The sequence below is a fragment of the Meles meles genome, chromosome 2, assembly GCF_922984935.1.
Source record: "Meles meles chromosome 2, mMelMel3.1 paternal haplotype, whole genome shotgun sequence".
Lineage (NCBI taxonomy): Eukaryota > Metazoa > Chordata > Mammalia > Carnivora > Mustelidae > Meles > Meles meles.
This window is the reverse complement of record NC_060067.1, coordinates 49,277,391-49,298,947: the sequence shown is the minus strand read 5'-3', so window position 1 is coordinate 49,298,947 and position 21,557 is coordinate 49,277,391. Positions and strand designations below refer to the sequence as shown.

Below are 21,557 nucleotides of genomic sequence, written 5' to 3'. Positions count from 1 at the left end.
GAAAGCCCATCAACTCTGAGACTGTCTTCTGTCCTCAAAGTCTGACTTGCATTCCCAAGAAGTTGAACATACCCTCTTTGGTCATGAGGGTGACCATGTGGGTGACCATTATGGTGGCTTATTCAATACCATGTATTTTCGTTCAATTGGGAGACAAATTGAAATGACAAAGCTCTTGGATTTAAGAGATAGAGGTTCAAATCCTGACTCTACAGCTTCCTGGCTCTGTGCTCTTGGACAAATTATTTTACTTCTCTGTTTCACTTTCCTAATCTATTAAAAGGAGCCAATATGAATACCTCCTTTGTATGAGATGATGGATCTACAAAGTAACTATTTTCAATAAATAGTAACACTCAATAAATTGTAGCAATTGATATTATTTGCTGAATGCTGCAGGAATACAAACATGGAAAGCCACAAGCAAAAACCGTTTAGAAATATCTCATCTAGTAGAGGAGGATGCCATCTGTATATAGGTAACTATAATTAATTATCTGAATGAGATGTGCTATACGGTTGAAGACCCCATTCAATTTAGACATCAAGCTTAAGTGAGAGGTAGCATTTGAAAGTGGAGTCTAAAAATAGAAAGAGTGCTCCAGGAGAAGGGAAGGGAAGAGGGAGAGAAATAACCATAGAGATTTAAAAACAAAAAACAAAAAAACAAAAAAAAACCAAGCCTGGTAGGCCTTTCTGGGGAAGGCCCTCAAGGCCAATTAAACTTGAATAGTTGGATTACAAAAGCAACCACAAATGCCTCTGCTTCCCAGCCTCCACACCTTTAGGTAACTGTCATCCTGGTGCTGAAATTGGTCATGCAATTTGCTTTGACCAGTAGGGTGGATGGTAGCAGATGTGATTCAGGTAGAGGTAAGAAAAGGGCTTGCACATATGGACTTACCTGATGCCGCATGTGGAATCTTTCTGCCACTATGTGAACATCATCCTGTTGGATGATGAGGACAAAAAACGTGGTCTAGTTCCCCTGTGTTACGCCAGTCCATAGTCAGCACCGCCCAGGGAACAACGAACTAGTGTCCTGCAGCTGGCTCTAGATGCAAGCCTCAGCCCAGTAAAGACCAGGAAAAGAATCCTCAGCTGGACCCAACCCAAATTAAAACCCAAGAAATGGTTGTTGTTTTAAGCCTCTGCATTTTGGGGTGGTTTGTTAATGCAGCAAAATCTTACTGATAATGAGGAACCATGAAAAGTAGGGGCAGGTGAGAGATAGGATATGCTATCCAGATGGAAGTACACTTGGGAAATTGGAGGTCAATCATAAATACTAGGTTAGACAGAATAATTATTAATGTAAATAGGTTCAAAATAAGTAAGTTAATAAGTGATTATTCAGTGTGAAGATAATGTAATAATAATAATATCATACATCCATATCATAATATCCTACACCCTTGCTGCTCAAGGATTATCTATGGGCCAGAGGCATCAGCATTTCTTGGAGCTTACTGGAAATATGGAATTTGGGCTCCACCCCAGACGTGTTGAAACATATTATGAATTTCAGTAACATCTCCAAGTGATTCGTTGTTACTATTAAACTTTGAGAAGCAACTATCCTATCCTAAAAATGCAAACTGAACCCATGTTGACCACTCGCCTAATCTTTCCTATTCTAGTCAGATTGTTTTACTTTAGATATTTCAGTATACCCTCTTTGCTACCTGCTTCCCACCATAGCTTTAGTAAAATAGGAAGAAAGACAAACAAAAAAATCTTTATTATCATTATTTATTAATTATTTTTATTAGCATATAATGTATTATTTCCCCAGGGATACAGATCTGTGAATCATTAGGCTTACACATTTCACAGCACTCACCATAGCACATTCCCTCTCCAATGTTCCACCTCAACCACCCTCTCTGTACCCCCACCTCCCCCTAGCAACCCTCAGTTTGTTTTATGAGATTAAGAGTCTCTTGTGGTTTGTCTCCCTCCTGATCCCATCTTGTTTCATTTTTTCCTTCCCTACCCCACAAACCCCCCACCCTGCCTATCAAATTCCTCATATCAGGGAGATCATATGATAATTGTCTTTCTCTCATTGACTTATTTCGCTAAGCATAATACCCTCTAGTTCCATCCACATCGTTGCAAATGGCAAATTTCATTCCTTTTGACGGTTGCATAGTATTCCATTGTGTGTGTGTGTGTGTGTTGTGTGTGTGTGTGTGTGTGTGTGTGTGTGTGTGTGTGTGTACCACATCTTCTTTATCCATTCATCTGTTGATGGACATCTAGATTCTTTCCATAGTTTGGTTATTGTGGACATTGCTGCTATGAACATTCAGGTGCCCGTGCCCCTTCGGAGGATCACTACATTTGTATCTTTAGGGTATATACCAAGTAGTACAATTGCTGAGTCATAGGGTATCTCTATTTTCAACTTTTTGAGGAACCTCCATGTTCTTTTCCAGAGTGGCTGCACCAGCTTGCATTCTCACCAACAGTGTAGGAGGGTTCCCCTTTCTCTGCATCCTCTCCAACATCTGTCATTTCCTGACTTGTTAATTTTAGCCATTCTGACTGGTGTGAGGTAGTATCTCAGTGTGGTTTTGATTTGTATTTCCCTGATGCCAAGTGATGTGGAGCACTTATTTCATGTGTCTATGGGTCATCTGGATGTCTTCTTTGCAGAAATGTCTGTTCACGTCCTCTGCCCATTTCTTGATTGGAATTTTTGTCCTTTGGGTGTTGAGTTTGATAAGTTCTTTATAGATTTTGGATACTAGCCCTTTATTTGATATGGCATTTGTGAATATCTTCTCCCATTCTATCAGTTGTCTTTTGGTTTTGTTGACTGTTTCCTTTGCTGTGCAAAAGCTTTTGATCTTGATGAAGTCCCAGTGTTCATTTTTGCCCTTGCTTCCCTTGTCTTTGGCAATGTTTCTAGGAAGAAGTTGCTGCAGCTGAGGTCAAAGAGGTTGCTGCCTGTGTTCTCCTCAAGGATTTTAATAGATTCCTGTCTCACATTGAGGTCTTTCATCCATTTTGAGTCTATTTTTGTATGTGGTGTAAGGAAATGGTCCAGTTTCACTCTTCTGCATGTGGCTGTCCAGTTTTCCCAAAACCATTTGTCAGAGACTGTCTTTTTTCCATTGGACATTCCTTCCTGCTTTGTCAAAGATTAGTTGACAATAGAGTTGAGGGTCTACTTCTGGGCACTCTATTCTCTATTGATCTATGTGTCTGTTTTTGTGCCTGTACCATACTGTCTTGATGATGACAGCTTTGTAATAGAGCTTGAAGTCTGGAATTGTGATGCCACCAACTTTGGCTTTCTTTTTCAATTCCTCTGGCTATTTGGGTCTTTTCTAGTTTCATATAAATTTTAGGATTATTTTTTCCATTTCTTTGAAAAAATATTGATGGTGTTTTGATAGGGATTGCATTAAATGTGTAGATTGCTTTATGTAGCATAGACATTTTCACAATATTTGTTCTTCCAATCCATGAGCATGGAACGTTTTTCCATTTTTGTGTCTTCCTCAATTTCTTTCATAAGTACTTTATAGTTTTCTGAGTACAGATTCTTTGCCTCTTTGGTTAGGTTTATTCCTAGGTATCTTACGGTTCTGGGTGCAATTGTAAATGGGATTGACTCCTTAATTTCTCTTTCTTCTGTCTTGGTGTTGGTGTATAGAAATACAACTGATTTTTGTGCATCGATTTTATATCCTGACACTTTACTGAATTCCGGTATGAATTCTAGCAGTTTTGGAGTGGAGTCTTTTGGGTTTTCCACATAAAGTATCGTATCATCTGCAAAGACTGAGAGTTTGACTTCTTTTTTGCTGATTCAGATGATTTTATTTCTTTTTGTTGTCTGATTGCTGAGGCTAGGACTTCTAGTACTATGTTGAATAGCAGTGGTGATAGTGGACATCCCTGCCATGTTCCTGACCTTAAGAGAAAAGCTCTCAGTTTTTCCCCATTGAGAATGATATTCACTGTGGGTTTTTCATAGATGGCTTTGATGATTTTGAGGTATGTATCCTCTATCCCTGCTCTTTTAAGAGTTTTGATCAAGAAAGGATGCTATCTTTTGTCAAATACTTTTTCAGCATCTATTAAGAGTATCATATGTTTCTTGTTCTTTCTTTTATCAATGTCACTTTATTATTATTAAGTTGTATTATCAAGAAACTCGTGTGTGTGTGTGTGTGTGTGTGTGTGTGTGTGTGTGTGTGTGTGTTTCTTGGGAACTTTGAATATGGCCCAATAAACTAAACTGCTTTATCCATCCAGGTTTTAAACAAATTAAGAAATAAGACAAATGATAAGGCAGATAGAAGCCAAAATATCATTTTTATTACTGACAAAGTCCATGTCATAGACATCACCAAATGGACTTCCTATATAGCATCCAGAATCATCTGGATTTATCCCCAACCAGTGACAGCCCAGGGCAGTCTCCCCAAAGAGAAGAAAGAAGAAAGGCCTGGTTGAGAGGAGGGAAAGGAGTGAGAGAAGGACTGGAGAAAACCAGGAGACTTACCCCTACATAAAAGGAAACACTGGGAATGGTGCTATGTATGTGTGTGCTGGTGGTGAGAGAGATATGTTCGGTGAAATGTGGTCAATGCACCTGCTTAAAACCCCAATTCTTTAGAAGTCATCTCTAACGATGACTGACTGATGGTATGATCCTCTTCTATTAAGATGAAATAATAAAGATTGTAATTTGCATTTTTTAAAAAAGAGATCAGAGTTTAGGTTGGATGGTAATAACGAAGAACTTCTTTGAAAGTTTATGAACAAGAATTGTGCTGAAACTGAGATGAAACTAGACCATTGTAGATGTGGGAGAAGGAGAGCTTTTTTTATGAAGATTGATATATGGCTCTGATGGAGAGAGAACATTCAAACACTACCATATTACCCCATGACCTTAAGTTGCCCCAAGACACTTTACTATCACTACTAATAATGGTCATGAGAACAGTGGTGAAGGCCTGGGAGCACTTACTGTGTGCCAAGTATGGAGCAACAAGAACAATATTTTAGTTAAGCATCACAGGAAGCCAGAGAGGCCAGTATTTTCATTACCACTGTTCTCATTTTATGGAAGAAATCAAGATGTAGAAAAGTTGATAATTCATCCAAGGTCACAAACTGGGGGTAGAGCAAAGTTTCACGCCCAGGTCATCCATTCACTTCTGTGACCTTGTCCCTTTTATCCTTGCTTTATGGTCACCTATATCATTCTCCTTCCTAAAAAAACATTTTATAATTATTATTTCAAGTATGACAGATTTTTGTTGTATCTTTAAAATTTTAGAAAATACAGATTGAAACAGACGAAAACAAGAATCAGCTGTAATTTCCCACAAAGGGATAACTATTTGTTAAAATTGTGGTGTATGTTTGTCCAGTCCCTCTTCTTGCACATATTTAGTGGTTTTGTTGTGGTGGTGGTTTTCCAAAAAAGGGGAACATGTCATATATATGTTTTTTTCCCTGCTTTTCACCCTTAACAGTGCATTATAAACATCTTCAATGTACTTCTAAACCACATATTCTTCTAAAATACCATTTTCAATATCACATTTTCTTTTCTGTTGTATGAATCCTTTATAATGTATTTAACCAGTGTTCTTTTATGGCTGGTTTGTTGTTAAAACATTTTCACTCTTATAAACTATTCCATAATGAAAATTTGTAGCCTTATCTAGGCACTTATCCTTATTTCAGACACTAGGTTTTGCCTATTCAAAAGCCACTCCCTCTCCCCTCTCTTCCTCTTAAGAAAACCTCCCTTTTGGGAAGTTAAAGAGAGAGAAACTTTCTCTAAATCTTTTCTCCCTGTTGCAGTTGGGTGTGGCCAAATGACTGAGTTCTAGCCAATGGAATATAAGTGAGCATGAAATGTGCCATTTCCTAGTCCAAGCCGGAAGAACAGCTGTGTCTTCTGTTCCCTCTGTCCCCAGCTACTGGAGAGTTGGATTTACAATTACATCGTGGCCCTAGAGAATCCTGTATTAGGCAGGGTTCTCTAAGAGGGAAGAACTAATAGGATATAGACAGGGAAAGAGATTTACTTTAAGGAAACAGCTCACATGATTATGGTGGCTGAGAAGTTCAAGGTCTGCCGCTGGCAAGCTGGAGCCCTGGCAAACCAGTGATGCAATGCCAGCCCAGGTCCAAAGACTTACAGACCAGGAAGCTGATGGTGTAGCTCCTGTCCAAGTCTGAACCCAAAGGGCGGAGAAGACCCATGTTCCAGCTCAAAGACAGTCGGGCAGAAAGAGTTCTTTCTTTCTCAGCCTTTTATTTTATTCAAGCCTGCGAAAGGCTGGGTAAGGCCTCCCCACTTGGGGAGGGCAATCTGCTGTACCCAGTCTATTCATTCAAATGTTAACCACACCCACAAACACCCTCACAAACAAATTGAGAAATAATGTCTTAACAAATATCTGGGCACCGGTCCAGTTGACAAGCAAAATTAACTATCAAAGTGGCAGAGTGACAAGATGAAGAGTCTGGGTGACTTTGATTGCCAGACAGAAGGTCTTCCTTGCACCTTCCTGGAGGTAAAAAATAAACTATTACGTTGGAGCCATTATACAGATATGTTTGCTATGACATGGAAGAGCTGTTGCTGAAAACCACACATTCAGCAAAATTGTCCATTCAAAATAATGCTTTTAGGAATATTAGAATTATAGTCAGACCCGTAAGCACTCAATGTAACTTTATAACCAGGGCACTAACAAAAGCAGTCATTGGAACCTGGAGAGACAACCTGGACAGTCCAGGCAGGAAGTTCAGCATGGCTGGGGATTGCCTCAAGGCTATTAAAATGTGATTGTGGAAAATCATGGAGGTGAAGCTGGTGAAATCTGAATAAACTCTGTGAATTGTACCAATGGCCAACCTCATTTTCCTGGCTTTGGTATTTTGCTGTAGTTGTACAAGATGTTATCTTTGGGGAGACTGAGGACTGGGTATATGGAATCTCCCTGCATGTTCGTTTTTGTGCAGTTTCCTACAAATCTACAATGTCAAAAGCAAACGTTTAAAAAAATATATGCAGAAATGCTGTTTTGCTTATAGAAACAATGTAGATGGAAATGGAATTCTGAGCCCATGGGACCACCTCTAGGCAGTCAGAGCGAAGAGGGTAACCTGCCCCAAGCAGGGCCAGGGGTATACCTGTCTTGGTGCTACACTTTTTATTTTCTCAGCAAATGCCCAAAAGAACTCTTGCCTATGTATCAGGCAAGAGAGTTTTTTTTCCTTCCTGTGGATACTGCAATTCTACTCCCACTACTCAAGCTCCTCTTCCTTCAGAGTATGTTAATGTTTTGAATTTGACTTGTTTGCTGTCTAGCCATTTAGAAAGGTATACTTGATTGCACGTGGGATATTTTCAAAATATGAGCCATAGTAAATTTAAAGGACAGAGGGTTTTCTGGGAAAATTTGAATCATATGAACATACTGCCCTTGGTGATGTTCAGGTGTATTTCCGGGAATAGGTTTCTGCAGATTGTTGATGTCCCTTGTGTAAAGAAATGCATGAGCCTCAACCAAAACAGAGGTAGTGATTGCAAAAGCCCTCGACTCATAGATCTTAACCATCAGTACATCAGTGGGGCGTTTGTTTAAAACACAGGTTATCTGGGGCACCTGGGTGGCTCCGTGGGTTAAGCCTCTGCCTTCGGCTCAGGTCATGATCCCAGGATCCTGGGATGGAGTCCCGCATTGGGCTCTCAGCTCAGCAGGGAGCCTGCTTCCTCCTCTCTCTCTCTTTCTGTCTGTTTGTGATCTCTCTCTCTGTCAAATAAATCAATAAAATCTTAAAAAAAACACACACAGGTTATCCAATCTCCCATTCGGAATTTCAGAAGGCCTTGGTCTGGGGATGAGGTCCAGGAGTATGTAATGTAACTAGCACCCCAGGCCATGTGGTTGCTGCCTGCCTATCTAAGGATCATGGTTTGAAAAACACAGGCTTACATCCTCAACGAGGAGGAGGCTTGCCCACTGGCTTTTAAGTATTTAGTTGAGTTCCTGCTGAAATAGTGCAATTTGGCTGAACAGTGAGCTGTGGAAGAGACGAATAGAGGCGATGCTTCAAAGACACGCCGAGCAAACTGAAAAGCAAGTTAAAGCACCGTGACATTGTTTCCAGAAGCCCAGGATTGACATCAACTGACAGTCGTGCTGGTACCAGTGTCACCTCTGAATACAAAGAACATTGGGTATTTTGACTTATTTCAGCAGGGATAAATGTTCGGGAGGAAAATATTCCCCTAACTAGTTCCCTCCTCTGAAGCATCAGTGTGGAATAATAATGCCTTATATTCATGCATCAGCTTTCCAATCACTAACTTATTTGAAGCCATCGCAAGAGAGATCTTCTAAATCATCTGCCCTTAGGCAAATGGTACATTTCTTGAAATTCCTTGAATGTTGAAAAGTGTCCTTTTGAAAAACACATTCCAAGTTCTTTATAGCTTAGAAACATTTCCTTCTCAGGGTGTTAGGAGATGTCCGGCTGAAATAAAAGTGAATGCAAAGGGAGGCAGAACATTGCTTAGCAGATGGTTAAGGCATCACGGAAAATTCTATCCCCACGCGACACTGAGTTGCATTTGAATTTATAAAAATTATGAGACCTAGGTTTTTCCAAACACTATCCTGGACATTCATTGAAGAACACCCTCTTTATTACATTCTTGGATACTCTGAGGTCTGGTGCATTTTTAGAATTTGGGTCTCGAATATTCTTGGCTTCTCAAAGACAAAGGCCACCATTCCTTTGTTTTGTTTATTCTGCTTTTAGTATATAATCCAATGTACAAAAGATACTCAATAATTTTGAAGGAATGAAAGATCTCTCCTAGAATGCACTAACCAAGGGGAATCTGGAATGGATGGGGAGGGTACCTCCAGGTCCCTTCCTTTTTTCTGCTAATAATTTGCTCAGATGCACAGAGTTAACTGAGCTAAATGAAGTGGTGGTGGGTCTTCTATAGGCCAGAGGGAACAGCGCAGGGTAAGAACCAACAAGTACTCCTCCTAAAGCTGGATGCCTTCAACAAAAAAGACCAAGTCCCTAGTGTGGCTGCTTCCATTAGGCATTCGAATCACATACAATTTAAGGCTAAGAGTAACAATACCAATGTATTCTGTACCAGACCCTTTATTCGAATTACCCTCACTTAATTCACACAATAATACTATGAAGTAGAAATTATTATCTGTAAGGGATTGTGTTTGTGCCTGCTCATCAATGCATCCCTAGCCACTACTAGGTACCTGAATGCCAAAATCATAGTGTTTCAATGAGGGAATCATCAAGTGAGTGAAGCTCGACCTTTGAGTGTAAAGAAAGTGAGGCTCAGGGAGGGAAAGACACTTGCCCCAAGGACACAGACAGTCAGAGGCAAAGCTGCAGTTTGAACCCAGGTCGGCCTTCCGTAGAAGCCCACTGGCCTCATTCCTTCGCTTCTTCCCTGAAGAGAAGAGGTGGTTTTGTTTTATAACAAGTGGACTTAAATGATAAAGTGATATTCTGGCGCCTGTTGATCAGATTATTCGTATCTTCTGTATAAGACTTGTTTCCTCACACATGCCAAGGTCAGGACAGTGAGGACACGCTGAGTCCCTCAGAAATGACAGTCTGTACACTCCCAGCGGCTGCTCTGAGTGTAGAGACAGGACTAAGCTTGCCCGGGTGGAAGGAACGAGGCCAAGCAAGATAGCCTAATGAAGGAAATGGCACAAACTCAGCTTAAGATGGAAGCACCATCTTAACAGAGTTAAACGGAGTCAAACACATCATGGGTGCTCCTCAGAGAATCGCACAATTTCATGGAAACCCCACAAGTAACGGAAATTTCATTTCCTACCTACCTTCTACTGTAATATTTAAGGCATATTTACAAAAATTGGTCATATACTCGATCAGAAAGACAACCTTGATAAATTCTGAAATACATTGTTCATAGAGGACAAAAAAACCCTTAAGTGATTTGGGAATGTTAAAACTGGATTTTAAAAACAAAGCAAAATTAAACAAGGAAATAATAAAGAAATGATTTCATACCTAAGCCTATGCATACAGGTAGCATGATACTCAAATGGCAATTTGAATTTGGGTTGATGCTTACATGCTTTCATTATTTGAAAAAATCTGAAAAACAAATGAAAGAGGTGGCCAATTTAATATTAGAAATTAGAAAGAGGGGACGCCTGGCTAGCTTGATTGGTTAGGCGTCTGACTCTTGGTTTCGGCTCGGGTCATGATCTTAGGGTCATGATCTTAGGGTCATGAGGCTCTGTGCCCCGTGGGGAGTCTGCTTGGGGTTCTCTCTCTCCCTCCTCTTCTCCCTCTGCCCATCCTTCTGTTCTCTCTCTCATGCATGCTCTCTCTCTTTAAATAAATAAATAAATAAATATTACAGAAAGGAAACTAGAAAGAGCACAAAATAAAACAAAGAAAGTAGGAGAAGGCAGTTAATAAAGTTAAAAGCTAAAATTCATAAAACAGAAAATCAAAGACAATAGACATAAAATACCCTTAACTTATTTTTGAAAGAACATCGAATATTAATAAACAATTTAGCTGGATAATTAATTATTAGCTAATCAAACCCAACAGTCTATTGAAAGGATTGTATACCATTTCCATATAGATTTTATTTCAGCATTGCTAGGATGGTTCAACATTATGAAATACACCAGTAAAATTTATTACATCGAGTTAAAGAAGAAAACTGTAATTAAATGAATGGATAGCAGAACTGACCAGAGAAGCCTAATTGCATTCAGCACTGCTCTGGTTTTAAAGCTTATGTATCATCCCTACATCTGTTCTGTACTGCAATGAAAACTCTCCTAGTAAAAGTAGAATGTCCCTGACTGCAACCTCCTGGACTCCTCACTTCACCACCAGGAATATTTCTTATAGAACAGTAAGTGTGTATTTGTATTAACTAAAATATTATCTCCTCTACTTTCTTCTTGGGGCTATAGTGAAGGATTCCCCCGGAAAGGCACGTTATTGTGTGCAAGAACCTTAGAAGTCTGCAAATGGGGAGAATGCCCAGCTCAGTAAATGGCACCACCATTGATCCATATGCTCAGGTCAAGAAATCAATGAGCCACCTTGATTCTGTCCCCGTCCCTAGGCCCTTGTTGAACGCATCAGTGTCAGTCACCTCCGATGCTGTAACAATATACTGCAGAACTGAAATACATTTCCCATAGTCCAGGAGATGGAAATCCAAGATTGGGTGCCAGCAGGGTCAGTTAGGGTGAGGACCCTCTTCCTGGCTTAGAGAAAGATGGCTCCCTTCTTGCTGTGTCCTCAAATGGTAGTGTGAAGTTCTTCCTCTTCTGGAAGAGCTCTGATCCCATCATGGGAGCTCTAACCTCATGACCTCACCTGATCCAAATACCTCCCAAAGGCTTTAACTCCTAAATCCATCACGGGGCGGGGAGGGTAGGGGATGGATGGCTGGGGCTTGACATATGGATGGGAGTGGCGGACTCAAACATTCAGTTTATACCAATCAGCAGGTCCTGAGGCTCCAACTTGAAAATACATTCCCAGATGCAGCCACTTAACCCATCCACACTAGTCTAAGTACCATGATCCCTCTCCTAGACAATGCCTCTTCACTGGTCTCATGATTCTAGTCTTCCCCCCACTGCAGCGTTGGGGGAAAGAAATCAGGGTGATTTCTTTAAACCTAAGTCAGATCTTGTTGCTTTCCAGCTCACAACTTTGAATGCTTCCCACTGGGATGAAAATAAAAGACACCCATCTGGGCCTCTGATCACTCCTCTCACAACCTGCCTTGCATTCCGGCCCTCCTACCATTCCTTAAAATTCCAATGCTCCTTCCCACTTCAGGCCCTTTTGTTTTAGCTGACTGCAGGAATGTTCTTCTCCTGGACACTTGCATTACTGACTTCCCTTGGGTTTCTGCTCCCTGTCACCACCCAGCTCATCTCAAAACTCTAACCTTTCACCCTGATTTGTTTTTCTTCAAGTATGTAACTCCGCCTGACATGTTATGTTAAAGTGTTATCTGGTTTTGTCTAGTTGCCTAGTTGTTTATCTCCCACACAAGAAAGTTCTCCAGGAAGGTAGATACTTTTCTCATTCACAGCTGTATTTCTAATGCCTAGAAGGAATTTGGCTCATTATCGGTGCCCAATAAATAATTGTTGGATAAGTAAGTAGAGATTTCTTCATTGTCATTTCCATATATTGCCAAGCCCTAAGTTTGGAGGTCTCTGATTTTGAGGCTTGAGTGGAACTGGTTAGGGTCCCCAGGAAGCCGACTCTGAGATGGAAATTAACAGGTAGGAAGTTTATCAGCCTCTGGGGGAGGAAGAGAAGAAAGCAGGATTAGGCAGTGGGAGAAGTCAAGTTTTGACAAAGTCTTAGTAGGAGCCACCCCCCACCCCCCGCAAATCTACCTATAGTAGGTTGACCTTTGAAGCTGTCTCAACTTGGAACAAGGGGAAAAGGCAGCCCTCTATAGCTGAAACAGTCCATTTGGACAGCTGAGGACTCAGTGCCTGTGGCACTCCCAAAACGTGGGGAATTAGTCCCTCACTTCTGAGTGGCACAGAAAACCATCTTCCACCAATGGGAAAACATAGTTTGACCATGGTAATGCCAAGGAAGTTTTATGGCTCTTTACCTAAAGACCTCATAATGTGGCACCTATTCACAACATTACCCCTCTCCAGGGACTGGTTTTCATCTGCCAAATCCAAAACTGATGTGAGCTCTGACCGTGTCAGCACATAAAACATGGGTTAGTTTTAGTAGGACACTCCCATTAATTAAGGTTCAGAGATAGCAGTGCATACAACTGGACACCAATTTATTTTACGAGTGATGTAACTTTCATTAAAACTATAGGCATCAGGAAGAGTTGTCCATTCTTCCAGAGCCACCTACATACAGCTTCCCAAGCTGTATACTGGCTGTATACTGTAGAACCCTAGGAACTGCCATTCACATGGACTGTAATGTCCCTCACAGACATAACTGTGCAGCATACCAGCTCTGAATAGCCAGTAGGTTGATTGTTGAACATGGAATCAGGGTGAGGAGAGTCAGGTGGGGAGAGTTTAGAAGTGGGCATCAGATAACATGGTTTGAGATATTCTTCCCCACTGCAAACATGGTCTTGCCAATAGAACCATAATATTGTATGAAGTCTGTTGTCCAAGGTTCCATCCCATGTGTAGCTTTGGAAAGGGATCTCCTTTTCATCATGTTTATAACCAAGAGAAAAGAGTATACTTCACAGGCAAGTTTATTGCCTCTCTGCATATGATTCAGTTTAAGTAACCAAATATTAACTGAATAAAATAAGCTAAATCTTATTTTTCAATATTGTCCCAACAAGGCTTAAAAAACATTTTTGTGTTTTTCAAAAAGAAATAAGAAATATATACTAATATATACTATTTTCCTTATGGTATTTGGGGTGTAAAACTCTCTGTGCTAATTTAGGTAATAGGAGACAAAAAAAAGTTTGCATTTAGCTTGATAAATGAAAACTTGGGTTTAGTAATCAAACAGACATCCATTCAAGTCCCACCTACTCACTTAGCAGTTTTGTGATCCAGACCCGTGTCCTCTAAGCCTCAGCTTTGTCACCTGTAAAATGTTAATAATAATAATAATAATAGTCAATTAATAGCATACTAAGGGATATGAAATAAAATTACATGAAACATCTAACCCATAATGTATGTTACAAATGTTAAATATTATTGATTGAGTGGAATCAGAGGTTGACCAACTTTTTCTATTAAGGGCCAGACAGTAAATATTTTTGGCTTTGAGGGTCATATCTCTGTCCCAACTATTCAACTCCGTAGTGTAGTGTGGAAGTAACCACAAATACTATATTACTGAATGGGCATAGCTCTGTTCCAATAAAGCTTTATTTACAAAGTCAGGCAGTGGACTAGATTTGGCCTGTGACATAGTTTGCCATCTCCTGGACTGAAGGAATGGATTGATTTCATGGCACCATAGTACTATAAATGTAGTACTTTTCCATTCTTTTCATTGTAAACTCTAGGGTTGATGCTCAAGGATTCCAAGGGAGTACATCTGCCTCTCCTCACTTCTTAATGAGCATGAAATAACATCAACTTGAAGGGGAAAAAGTGGACCCTCTCCAAGCTCACAGCTTCAAAACCCAAGAAAAACCAAATTTGACAAGTGTCTTTACTGGACTCAACATATCCAAGGTGTTTGAAGAGCCATTCTACATTTTCAAATGTCCTAACAGGTATCACATAATTAGGTTTACAATCTGTGCAAACACACGTTGCTCTTCATTCAATGTTACATCCAAGTTCTGCCAGTTGTGAATCTTAGCAGCCAGTAGGTGGCATTCCCACTTGATGTTAATACTGAATGTTCCAAACAACAAACAAACAAAAAACCTGAATGCTCACTCAGTTGCAGCTCCTTCCAGCTTGAGGAAATAAGATCCCTCCCCACCACACACAAGCATTTCAAAATATTTATAATTAAGGTAAAATAATCGTGGTCCCTAGAATTTCATTCAAATGGCTTTTATAAATGTATTTAAAATTACTCCTCCCAGTCTGTAGTAGATTGAATTATGCCTCCTCCAAAAATATATATATATATATATATATATATATATATATATATATATCTATGCCCTAATCTATGGAATCTATGAATATGAGGTTACTTGAAAAAAGAGTCTTTGCAGATTTAACCATGTTAAGTATAACAACACAAGATCATCATGGATGACCTGGGTCATCTCCTAAATCCAATGACAAGTGTCCTTTGAAGACACAGAAAAAGAGAAACACAGGGAGAAGAGGGAAGTCCGTGTGAGATAGAGGCAGGGATCCATGGGGGCAGCCACGGGCCATGGAACGCCAGGAGCCACCAGAAGGGGCTGGAAGAAACAAGGAAGGATTCTACCCTTGAGCCTTCAGGGGGACTTCTGGTTTCCAGAACTATGAGAGAAGAAATATCTGTTGTTTCAAGCCACCATTGTTAGGGTAGGCCTAAGAACCAATATACAGTCCCCCTAAATAAAACCAAGTCAAAAGCAAGGCAGGCTGTTTAATAAACTCATGAAGTTTCAAACTCAACTACTTCACCAAAATGTTCAACCTACTGAACATTCTATGATCTTCTATGCAGATACCCCTGTGAACATGAAGGTTTGTATCATTTGTAAGACATAATTATATTGGAGACTTGTGTTTCAATTTCCTCAAAGATAATAAACCTGTCTCCTCTAAGATCTTAACACTCCCACACATCATCCAGGAACCATGAGACATTCAACTGCCCACAACTTTTCCACGTGCAGCATTAGAAACAAAGCAGTTGAACAGTGAAAGACAATTATATGGTTTCACTTATTTGTGGAACATAAGGAATAGCATGGAGAACATTAGGAGAAGGGAGGGAAAAATGGGGGGGGCAGGGACTCAGAGGGGGAGATGAACCATGAGAAACTACAAACTCCAGGAAACAATCTGAGGGTTTCAGAGGGGAGGGAAGGTGGTGTATGGGTTAGCCCGGTGATGGGTATCCACGTATTGCATGGAGCACTGCGTGTTATACACAAACAATGAATCATGGAACACCAAATCAAAAACTAATGATGTATTGTATGGTGACTAACATAACATAATAAGAAAAAAGTAAAGCATCATTTGCTAAGTAAAAAAAAAAAGAAAAGAAAAGAATCAGGGACCACGTGCAGATAAGCATGCATGAAGGCAGCCCTGAATTAGCTATTCTTCTCTTACCTATTATGACCGTGTTTACGCCCTCCTTCAAATACATTCAGCAAGCATTTTCTGTGGCAGTCAGAGACCGATCAGATACCGTTCTTGTGGTTTAGTTGAGAAAAATCAAAGTCTACTGAGAGAGCCTTAAGAAGCCAGATTAGGGAGCATGTGATGTGTGAGAAAGTGCTGGAGCACAAAGAGGGGCAACCCTCACCCAGGGGGCAGGAGGAGGACACGGAACCTGGGGTGAATCTTGAGAGCTCGGTTAGCTGGACTAGGGGGAGACATGGAGTGTGTAAGGGAGCAAAAGGAAGAGCATAGAATTCTGGGAATCTGCCAGCGGCTTGACACGTCTGGATGGAAGAACTATATCAGGAAAGGGCCAGGTGTGCAAACAGAGCTGCAGTGATAAAAGGCCTGGGGTTCGAACCCTGAGGGGTTCGAATTTCATCCTTAAAACAATTGAGCACCTTGAAAGTGTTCTGCCTTGGGTGTGCACCTTTTACTGGACGTTATGATCAGATTGCTTTTCCGAAATGTTCACCTGCTGGTGTGTGGATGCTGGGTCACGTGGGGCAGGGGTAGCCCGGGAAACCAGATGAAGAGGCCATGGCTCCCTATTCATCCAGACTTTCAGAAAACCTAGCAACAGCAGTAGGGGCAGGGAGAAGAAGGTCCAGAGAGGCTTTGGAGGGGCGAGGTCTTAGGACAAGATAGCAGGGGCAGGGGTGGGAAGAGTAGAGTTGAGAGTCACTCTGTGGAGTTTTTGAACTCCTGAGAGATTAAGGACTGTCTTTTTATTCATCTCTGTGCCAGTCCAGCAAGTGGTACAAAATAAGTCTTCTATGTGTGCTTGAATGGGATTTCCTAGGTTTCTATTAGAAACGAAGGTTCCAGGTACTTTCCATCGCGCTCCTGGAATATCCTTCTTCACTTTCAAGTATATAAAGCTGTTATGAGAAATAATTTACAGCTCTCAGAAGGGCCTCCTGTTTTTGTTCGTCTGCCCATTTAGCGGCTTCTTCCTGGATTAATGGCCTGGTGCATGAATCACAGCGACTGCCTGTGCAGAATTAAGTGCTAACAGGAGGGTTTGGACGAACCAGCTCTGAAGCTGCCTGGGCAAAGGCCAGACCCAGCTGGAGCCCCCCACTCCACCCAGCCTCCCCCAGCCCCAGATCTCTCCCAAGCATCCATAGCACATGTATCTTACTCATTCTGTAGAGGGGCCTCCTGTTCTTGTCTCTCTAGGTACGGATCTAGAGAAATTCCTACGGCACTGCCAGTGGAAGCCTTTTAAAATCATTTGTGATTGAGTGACCAAGCCAGCAAAGCACGGTGGCCCCAAAGTGCTGGACACAATGGGATGGCAGACTGGCTTCCAGAAGCCAGGGTACCTCCGATGTGCTTTGATATACAGACTTCAACAGCAAGGACAGAAAGAAATGGAAAAGGTAGGATAAAAAGCTATGCAGAAGAGCAGAGGACACAACAGCAGAGAGTCATTCAAGAGTCAGGCCCCCTGACTTGGGGCCAGGTTGGGCAGAGAAATTCTTACAGAGAAACCTTGGGTTAGGTCTCTAAAGACAGGATTTAGCCCACGTTTTGGGGGGAGAGTGCTATTGGAAATTTGAGCTGGATAATAATGCTCACCACCTCCAGCTTCTACCCCTTAGGTCCCCTTCTGCCCAGTAGGTCCAAAATGCTTCCTGACACACACGTTTTCAAGTACCCTTTGAAGGACTGGACTTTCCTGGGTATGAACCACTGATGGGTAGTGAAGGGATGTGAGAGATTGAAATGAAAGAGATACAGGGGCACCTGGGTGGCTCAGTTGGTTAAGCATCTGCCTTCAGCTCAGATCATGATCTGGGGGTCCTGGGATCAAGCCCCACATTGGGATCCCAGATTAGCAAAGAGCCAGCTTCTCCCTCTCCCTTTCCCTCTGAGCATTCTCTCTCTCTCTCTCTCTCTCTCTCTAAGTAAATAAATAAATCTTTTAAAATAATGAAATGAAGAAAACCCCGGTGTGAAGGAGGGACCCCTGAGACTCATTCTGGGACTGCTGGTAGAGCATAGTGCTGTAATAGAGGATGTGATAGGAAAACAACATTTAAAAGGCTAAAAATGAGGTTTCTCATTAAATACTATTCACAGCATGTTTGAGTGGCCCCAAAAGATCATGTTAAACACTAATGTCAGGTCCAATTAAGAAAGCAAAGGCATGTAGTACATGGAAGTGAGCTCTGAACTCAAACCTAATTGAATCCCAGCCTCACTCCTTAGTAGCTATTTCCTTGGGCAAGTTACTCACGTTAACACACTCTGCTTTATCCTCTTCAAAATGAAGATCATGCTTTCTCCAAGGGTTGGCACAATGTCTTCATGCCAGAGGTCATCAAGAGGATGTGACCTGGCTGACCCAGGCACAGGTGGACATGGACCATTGGAAGCTCCTCACTCCTTCCCCTGTTCTTGGAATGTACATTCTGTCCACTGTTTCCACAGTGGGAACCACTTCAAGAATGTAGCCTTGAAAGAGTAAGGTGTTGTTGAGACCATCTGGACTTTACATATGACTGAACCCCACTGAAGTGTCTATATAAACATCCAAGGTTCTGATAAGCAGGTGCAAAGAACTACTCATCTTACTGTTAGCCAAGACTAGTTGTATCTGTTCAGTTCCTTTGTTTATTAAAACTGCCACCTACCAATCTGGAGTGGCATGCCTCTTTCTTCAGTCTCAGCTTGCCCTTTGCAAATGGAGGCCAGTTTTGAATTTCACCCAGAGATCGCCTGAGGCTACAAGCCAACAACCGAGCGATCTGATACCAAATCTGCTTGTCCTGATACCACTGCATCAAACATTTTTTTTGTAAGCAAGTCCTCTAAATTTTGATTGTATGTTGCTCAAAACTAATGGGAAATTTTTTCCTCTTTTTTGTTAATCAAGGTAATATTTACAGTAATTTTAAGTGTCCAGTTTGATGAATGTAATTTTGTACATTTAACTGCTACCACACTCAAAAAAGTAGAACAGTTATCAAACCCTAAAAAGTTTCCTTAGGCCCTTTCATATTCATTTATCTCCTTTACCCTAGCCCCAGGCAACCTGTCATTATAGTTTTGCATATTATAGAATTTCATATGAATAGAGTCATAGTTTGGACTTTGTGTTTGACTTGACTTAGTGTCATATTTTGAGATGTTTCCATGTTGTTGTTTGTATTAATATGTCCTTCTGGAGTGCCTGAGTGGCTCAGTCACCTGAGTGTCTCTTCATTTCATCTCAGGTCATGATCTCAGGGTCATAAGATGGAGCCCCGCATGAGGCTCTTAGCTCCTCAGGGAGTTTGCTTGAGAATCTCTCCCTCTCCCTCTAGCCCGTCCCTCTGCTCTCTTCCTTTCTTACTCTCTCCAAAAAGGAAAAAAATTTTCCCTTTTTATTGCTTTGTAGTTATCCATGCTATGGGTATACCACATTTTGTTTATCCATTCAACAGTGATGGACCATTGGCTTGTTTGGGGCTATTATGAATAATGTTGCTACAACCATTCATGTACATGTTTTGTTAGGATAGATGTTTTCATCTCTTTTGGGTAAATAGCCAGAAGCAGAATTGCTGCTTGTATGCTTGTATGATAATGAATCTTTAACTTTGTAAGGTAATGCCATACTGTTTGCTAAAGTGACTATAGTCCCACCAGCCATGGATAAGTTCCAATTGCACCACATCCTTGACAACACTTGGTAGTGTCCATCTTTTTTATTTTATCTGTCCTAGGATATAGTCGTATCTCATTTTGATTTTAATGAACTTTTCTCATCAAAGTATCTATCAAATCAAGTTCCAAAATTGTTATTGGAAACATGATTTGCAAAGAGAGAGCTTGGAAATTTATCCTTTTCTAAGCACAGGAGGTTCTGAACAAATTAAACAATGAGACTTGAACTAGTGTACAATATTAATATTGAAATTCTGTAATTACATTTTGAAATATCTCAACTTTAAGATGAATCATTTGCTAAAACACCTATTTTTAATTGGACCAATTTATGTTCTGAACTGGAATGAAATGAAATGTAGGAGGCCTATAATTATGCAGCATCATAAATGGAGACAATTTCTTTGATGAGGTTTTTCTTATGAAATATTTGTTGAAGAAAGGTACTCTCAGTGAAGGCAAAAAAGGCAGTATTTGTGAAAATATTTGGGCTGAAAAATTTACACATTGCAACATGCAGAAACTTAAAGTCATGAATATCCTTGTATTCATTTCCTAGGGCTACCATAATAAAACGGCAGCTGTGGTAGCATAAGCAGACATTTTATCATAGTTCTGGAAGCTCTGGAAGATCAAGGAGTCAAGAAGTTTATTTTCTTGAGGCCTCTCTCCTTGGCTGCCTTCTGGCTGTGCCCTTACACGGTCTGTTCTCTGTGCTTACACATCCCTGGTGTCTCTCCGTGTCTCTAATTTCCTCTTCTTATACAAATGCCAATCAGATTGGACTAAAGCCCACCCTAATGGCCTCATCTTCACCTAATCACCTCTCTAAAGACCCTATCTCCTACAGTCGCGTTCAGAGGTGCTAGGACTTAGGGCTTCCATATATGAATTTTGGGATGAAACAGTTCAGCCCATAACACTCTTGCTTTAGCAGAACCAGTTCCTGACCTCCCTTTTCCTTCCATGTGACATGTGAGGAAACATAGCCACTAGCATCTAGAGATGGGTATTAAGAAGACCAGAAAGCAAATGCCCTCTGCCCTGTAATCTGCAGTCAGATTGTGTTGTGTGCTCTTCCACGTGTCATCCTTGACCTGCCAGGCTCCAAAGTCCACCTATTCAGACCAGTAATATCTACCTAACCCTTTCACATTGGCATACCCAAAAAGAAAAAAAAAATTGTTTTGTTTCTTCTTTTAATGAAATAATACACGCTCATAGAAAAAAAAAGATCAAAACACTGGTGAAGTGTGATAAGAAACGAAAGTATATAATAAGAAGACAAAGAGCACCTCTGAAAACACATCACCCAGGGGTAGCCAGTTACCATATTAGTTGTATGCCCATCAAAATATTGTGTCTTAGGGTCACCTGAATGGCTTAGTTGGTTAAGCATCTGACTCTTGATTTTGGCCCAGGTTATGATCTCAGGGTTGTGAAACTGAGCCCCACCTTGGGCTCCCTACTCATCAGGGAGTCTGCTCAAGATTCTCTCTCCCTCTGCTCCCCCTCATCCCACCCCTGTGTGCACACACATATTCCCTCTCTTTCTAAAATAAAAGAAATCCTTAAAAAAATATTTTGCCTATGCAAATACTTGCATGCTTTTTTTGGTGGGGGGAGATGTTTTTTCTTTTTTTCTTGTATTTATTTATTTCCTCACCATAGCGCATATCCTCCCCAATGTCCATCTTTTTAATATTAAAAATAGAAATAACCATGTATAATTTTTCAGCTTTGTTTTTCCTACTTAATATATTATGGACATGTTTCCCTTTCAGTAAATAGATATCATAGGACCTGTTAAAATACAGGCTGGCAACCCTGCCTCCACCCAGAGCTAAGTTTTACTTAAACTCATTGCAATACAGTGAAATTTCAGGGTCAAAAGGGGCAAAGCCACTCAATGTGAAGCAAAGTCTAGGCAATAGCCCATACTGTTCCAACCATCTCCCTAAAAGTGAGATGTAGAGATTGCCAAGGGGATGCTGGGCCCCAAGTCAGGGAGGCTGTCTCGTGATT

General features: G+C 40.9%; 1 long non-coding RNA gene across 1 annotated transcript in view; it reads right to left on the bottom strand.

Moving 5' to 3' along the window:
* Positions 1 to 10,564: 10,564 nt before the first annotated feature.
* Positions 10,565 to 21,557, bottom strand: part of LOC123930235 — a 40,452-nt gene continuing 29,459 nt past the window's right edge. The window contains exons 3-5 of the long non-coding RNA XR_006816017.1: positions 18,121 to 18,338; positions 13,612 to 13,662; positions 10,565 to 12,366 (exon numbers count right to left, since the gene is read on the bottom strand). This is a non-coding gene — a long non-coding RNA (uncharacterized LOC123930235). The remainder of the gene's footprint in view (positions 12,367 to 13,611; positions 13,663 to 18,120; positions 18,339 to 21,557) is intronic.